Below are 6,242 nucleotides of genomic sequence, written 5' to 3'. Positions count from 1 at the left end.
TAACCCAGACCTAACCCAGACCTAACCCAGTCCTAACCCAGACCTAACCCAGACCTAACCCAGACCTAACCCAGACCTAACCCAGACCTAACCCAGACCTAACCCAGAAATAACCCAGACCTAACCCAGTCCTAACCCAGACCTAACCCAGTCCTAACCCAGACCTAACCCAGACCTAACCCAGTCCTAACCCAGTCCTAACCCAGACCTAACCCAGTCCTAACCCAGTCCTAACCCAGACCTAACCCAGTCCTAACCCAGACCTAACCCAGTCCTAACCCAGTCCTAAGCCAGACCTAACCCAGACCTAACCCAGACCGAACCCAGACCTAACCCAGACCTAACCCAGTCCTAACCCAGACCTAACCCAGACCTAACCCAGTCCTAACCCAGTCCTAACCCAGACCGAACCCAGACCTAACCCAGACCTAACCCAGTCCTAACCCAGACCTAACCCAGTCCTAACCCAGACCTAACCCAGACCTAACCCAGTCCTAACCCAGTCCTAACCCAGACCTAACCCAGACCTAACCCAGACCTAACCCAGACCTAACCCAGACCTAACCCAGACCTAACCCAGAAATAACCCAGACCTAACCCAGACCTAACCCAGTCCTAACCCAGTCCTAACCCAGTCCTAACCCAGACCTAACCCAGTCCTAACCCAGTCCTAACCCAGACCTAACCCAGACCTAACCCAGACTAACCAAATCCAGTACTAACCCAGACCTAACCCAGTCCTAACCCAGACCTAACCCAGTCCTAACCCAGACCTAACCCAGACCTAACCCAGTCCTAACCCAGTCCTAACCCAGACCTAACCCAGTCCTAACCCAGTCCTAACCCAGACCTAACCCAGTCCTAACCCAGTCCTAACCCAGACCTAACCCAGTCCTAACCCAGTCCTAACCCAGACCTAACCCAGACCTAACCCAGACCGAACCCAGACCTAACCCAGACCTAACCCAGTCCTAACCCAGACCTAACCCAGTCCTAACCCAGACCTAACCCAGACCTAACCCAGTCCTAACACAGTCCTAACCTAGTCCTAACCAAGTCCTAACCCAGAACCTACCCAGTCCTAACCCAAACCTAACCCAGACCTAACCCAGACCTAACCCAGTCCTAGCCCAGTCCTAACCCAGACCTAACCCAGTCCTAACCCAGACCTAACCCAGACCTAACCCAGTCCTAACCCAGTCCTAACCCAGACCTAACCCAGTCCTAACCCAGTCCTAACCCAGCCCTAACCCAGACCTAACCCAGACCTAACCCAGACCTAACCCAGAAATAACCCAGACCTAACCCAGACCTAACCCAGTCCTAACCCAGTACTAACCCAGTCCTAACCCAGACCTAACCCAGACCTAACCCAGACCTAACCCAGACCTAACCCAGACCTAACCCAGACCTAACCCAGAAATAACCCAGACCTAACCCAGACCTAACCCAGTCCTAACCCAGAAATACCCCAGACCTGACCCAGACCTAACCCAGACCTAACCCAGCCCTAACCCAGACCTAACCCAGACCTAACCCAGACCTAACCCAGAAATAACCCAGACCTAACCCAGACCTAACCCAGTCCTAACCCAGTACTAACCCAGTCCTAACCCAGACCTAACCCAGTCCTAACCCAGACCTAACCCAGACCTAACCCAGTCCTAACCTAGACCTAACCCAGTCCTAAACCAGACCTAACCCAATCCTAACCCAGACCTAACCCAGACCTAACCCAGACCTAACCCAGAAATAACCCAGACCTAACCCAGACCTAACCCAGTCCTAACCCAGTACTAACCCAGTCCTAACCCAGACCTAACCCAGACCTAACCCAGACCTAACCCAGACCTAACCCAGACCTAACCCAGACCTAACCCAGAAATAACCCAGACCTAACCCAGACCTAACCCAGTCCTAACCCAGAAATACCCCAGACCTGACCCAGACCTAACCCAGACCTAACCCAGCCCTAACCCAGACCTAACCCAGACCTAACCCAGACCTAACCCAGAAATAACCCAGACCTAACCCAGACCTAACCCAGTCCTAAACCCAGTACTAACCCAGTCCTAACCCAAGCCTAATCCAGTCCTAACCCAGACCTAACCCAGACCTAACCCAGACCTAACCCAGACCTAACCCAGAAATAACCCAGACCTAACCCAGACCTAACCCAGTCCTAACCCAGTCCTAACCCAGTCCTAACCCAGTCTTAAACCAGTCCTAACTCAGACCTAACCGAGACGTAACCCAGACCTTATCCAATTCAGTCCTAACACAGTCCATATTCATTTTTTTTTTTTTTTTTTTGTTTTTTTTTTTTTATTTCTGTTTTAGATACCGAAGGAGATCCTTGGATAGGCACCCATGCCTCAGAAGAATATATGGGTAGTTTGAGAATCTGACTCACCATACCCCACAAGTGTCTCATCCGTCTTTACTCATTCAGACACCACTCATGCCAACAAGCATCCCGGGACGCAGGCGAAACTGCTCTCCGCATTACTTCACCTAACCAATTCTAAACTAGCCCTAACGCAGTTCCAATACAGTCATTACAAAATGGGCTAGGTCTGGGCCAGTGTTGCGGGGGTTTGGGGCGCGCAGACCCAGTCAGCAAAACGAATTCAATATGATGCTGTTCAATTTAATATGATACCGCTATTACAAAGGGGGTTAGGTCTGGGCTAGTGTAGCGGGGGACTGGGGGCGCAGACCCCTGTCAGCAAAACGAATTCAATATGATGCTGCTCAATTTAATTTGATACCGCTATTACAAAATGGGTTAGGTCTGGGCTGGTGTAGCGGGGGTTTGGGGGGCGCAGACCCCAGTCAGCAAAACGAATTCAATATGATGCTGTTCAATTTAATTTGATACCGCTATTACAAAATGGGTTAGGTCTGGGCTAGTGTAGCGGGGGTTTGGGGGGCGCAGACCCCTGTCAGCAAAACGAATTTAGTACGATGCTGTTCAATTTAATTTGATACCGCTATTACAAAATGGGTTAGGTCTGGGCTAGTGTAGCGGGGGTTTGGGGGGCGCAGCCCCCCATTCAGCAAAACGAATTATGTACGATGCTGTTCAATTTAATATGATACCACTATTACAAAGTGGGTTAGGTCTGGGCTAGTGTAGCGGGGGTCTGGGGGGCGCAGACCCCTGTCAGCAAAACGAATTCAATATGATGCTGTTCAATTTAATTTGATACAGCTATTACAAAATGGGTTAGGTCTGGGCTAGTGTAGCGGGGGTTTGGGGGGCGCAGCCCCCCATTCAGCAAAACGAATTATGTACGATGCTGTTCAATTTAATATGATACCACTATTACAAAGTGGGTTAGGTCTGGGCTAGTGTAGCGGGGGTCTGGGGGGCGCAGACCCCAGTCAGCAAAACGAATTCAATATGATGCTGTTCAATTTAATTTGATACCGCTATTACAAAATGGGTTAGGTCTGGGCTAGTGTAGCGGGGGTTTGGGGGGCGCAGCCCCCCATTCAGCAAAACGAATTTAGTACGATGCTGTTCAATTTAATATGATACCGCTATTACAAAGTGGGTTAGGTCCGGGCTAGTGTTGCGGGGGTCTGGGGCGCGCAGACCCCAGTCAGCAAAACGAATTCAACATGATGCTGTTCAATTTAATATGATACCGCTATTACAAAGGGGGTTAGGTCTGGGCTAGTGTAGCGGGGGTCTGGGGGGCGCAGACCCCTGTCAGCAAAACGAATTTAGTACGATGCTGTTCAATTTAATTTGATACCGCTATTACAAAATGGGTTAGGTCTGGGCTAGTGTAGCGGGGGTTTGGGGGGCGCAGCCCCCCATTCAGCAAAACGAATTAAGTACGATGCTGTTCAATTTAATATGATACCACTATTACAAAGTGGGTTAGGTCTGGGCTATTGTAGCGGGGGTCTGGGGGGCGCAGACCCCAGTCGGCAAAACGAATTCAATATGATGCTGTTCAATTTAGTTTGATACCGCTATTACAAAATGGGTTAGGTCTGGGCTAGTGTAGCGGGGGTTTGGGGGGCGCAGCCCCCCATTCAGCAAAACGAATTTAGTACGATGCTGTTCAATTTAATGTGATACCGCTATTACAAAGTGGGTTAGGTCCGGGCTAGTGTTGCGGGGGTCTGGGGCGCGCAGACCCCAGTCAGCAAAACGAATTCAATATGATGCTGTTCAATTTAATATGATACCGCTATTACAAAGGGGGTTAGGTCTGGGCTAGTGTAGCGGGGGTCTGGGGGGCGCAGACCCCTGTCAGCAAAACGAATTTAGTACGATGCTGTTCAATTTAATTTGATACCGCTATTACAAAATGGGTTAGGTCTGGGCTAGTGTAGCGGGGGTTTGGGGGGCGCAGCCCCCCATTCAGCAAAACGAATTAAGTACGATGCTGTTCAATTTAATATGATACCACTATTACAAAGTGGGTTAGGTCTGGGCTATTGTAGCGGGGGTCTGGGGGGCGCAGACCCCAGTCAGCAAAACGAATTCAATATGATGCTGTTCAATTTAATTTGATACCGCTATTACAAAATGGGTTAGGTCTGGGCTAGTGTAGCGGGGGTTTGGGGGGCGCAGCCCCCCATTCAGCAAAACGAATTTAGTACGATGCTGTTCAATTTAATATGATACCGCTATTACAAAGTGGGTTAGGTCCGGGCTAGTGTTGCGGGGGTCTGGGGGGCGCAGCCCCCCAGTCAGCAAAACGAATTTAGTACGATGCTGTTCAATTTAATTTGATACCGCTATTACAAAATGGGTTAGGTCTGGGCTAGTGTAGCGGGGGTTTGGGGGGCGCAGCCCCCCATTCAGCAAAACGAATTAAGTACGATGCTGTTCAATTTAATATGATACCACTATTACAAAGTGGGTTTGGTCTGGGCTAGTGTAGCGGGGGTCTGGGGGGCGCAGACCCCAGTCAGCAAAACGAATTCAATATGATGCTGTTCAACCCCTCGGGAATTTTTAATTTCTGTTTTATTCACCGTAATGCTCATGGAACGTACTTTCACATTCTTGTTTTTTGCTTCACGAAAATTTTTGTACACTAATTACTTTTTAATAGGAAAACGTGCAACGGCAAACTCCTTCCTAGGGTCACTGGGAAGATGACATTGACAAAATATGTTAAGATCAGCCGCCCCTATGCGTAAAGTATGTCGTTTTTCCATTTTTTCGATCCGGAGCGACACCAACATTGTGTTGCAATTTTAAACTGCGCGGTTAAACGGCGGGCCAAACAGTCGGTGGTTTATGCAACAGCAACCATCAAACTAGTAGGAGAATACACGCCCGTGATAGTATAGGAGATTCCCACTGTCCCTATCTTTTTTTTTATCTCGGACATATATATACCGGCTTATCGTCAATAACTCGAAAACCAGCACGTTAAGGCCAATTTTGGTCTATACGATTCTTATGCAGTTTTAGATTCTCTACACGGTCCAATGATCGTTTTATTTTTTTGTCGAATTTTGAGAATTTTTTTTTTTTTTTCTCGAAAACGAGCTCGACGACCTGCACTTTTGACGACGCCATCGTGTTCCCCGGATTTTTTCCTGCAAGATAGGGTGGCGATTTTTTGTCCTACGACGATTTTTGACGCCGGAGCGATGATTCGGAGCAGAGCGGACTTAGAAACTTTCGCGCGTCGACCGCCGGACCGATCGCTCCAGGCTGTTTTTCGTCAATAACTCGAAAACGAGCACGGTAACGCTCGTTTTCGCCCGTACGATACTTGTACCGTTTACCGTTGGCTACCTGGCAGATGGTTTGTTTTTTTTTTATCTCGAATTTTGAGAGCTTTTTTAACTTTTTTCTCAAAAACGAGCACGTGAACGCCAATTTTCGTCTATACGATTCTTATGCAGTTTTATATTCTCTACACGGTCCACTGATCGTTTTATTTTTTTGTCGAATTTTCAGAATTTTTTTTTTTTTTTCTCGAAAACGAGCTCGACGACCTGCACTTTTGACGACGCCATCGTGTTCCCCGGATTTTTTCCTGCAAGATAGCGTGTCTATTTTTTGTCCTACGACGATTTTTGACGCCGGAGCGGTGTTTCGGAGCAGAGCGGACTTAGAAACTTTCGCGCGTCGACCGCCGGAGCGATCGCTCCAGGCTGTTTTTCGTCAATAACTCGAAAACGAGCACGGTAACGCTCATTTTCGCCCGTATGATACTTGTACCGTTTACCGTTGGCTACCTGGTAGATGGTTTTTTTTT

The sequence above is a fragment of the Colletes latitarsis genome, unplaced genomic scaffold (genome assembly GCF_051014445.1).
Source record: "Colletes latitarsis isolate SP2378_abdomen unplaced genomic scaffold, iyColLati1 scaffold0114, whole genome shotgun sequence".
Classification (NCBI taxonomy): domain Eukaryota; kingdom Metazoa; phylum Arthropoda; class Insecta; order Hymenoptera; family Colletidae; genus Colletes; species Colletes latitarsis.
This window is presented reverse-complemented; position numbering follows the sequence as displayed.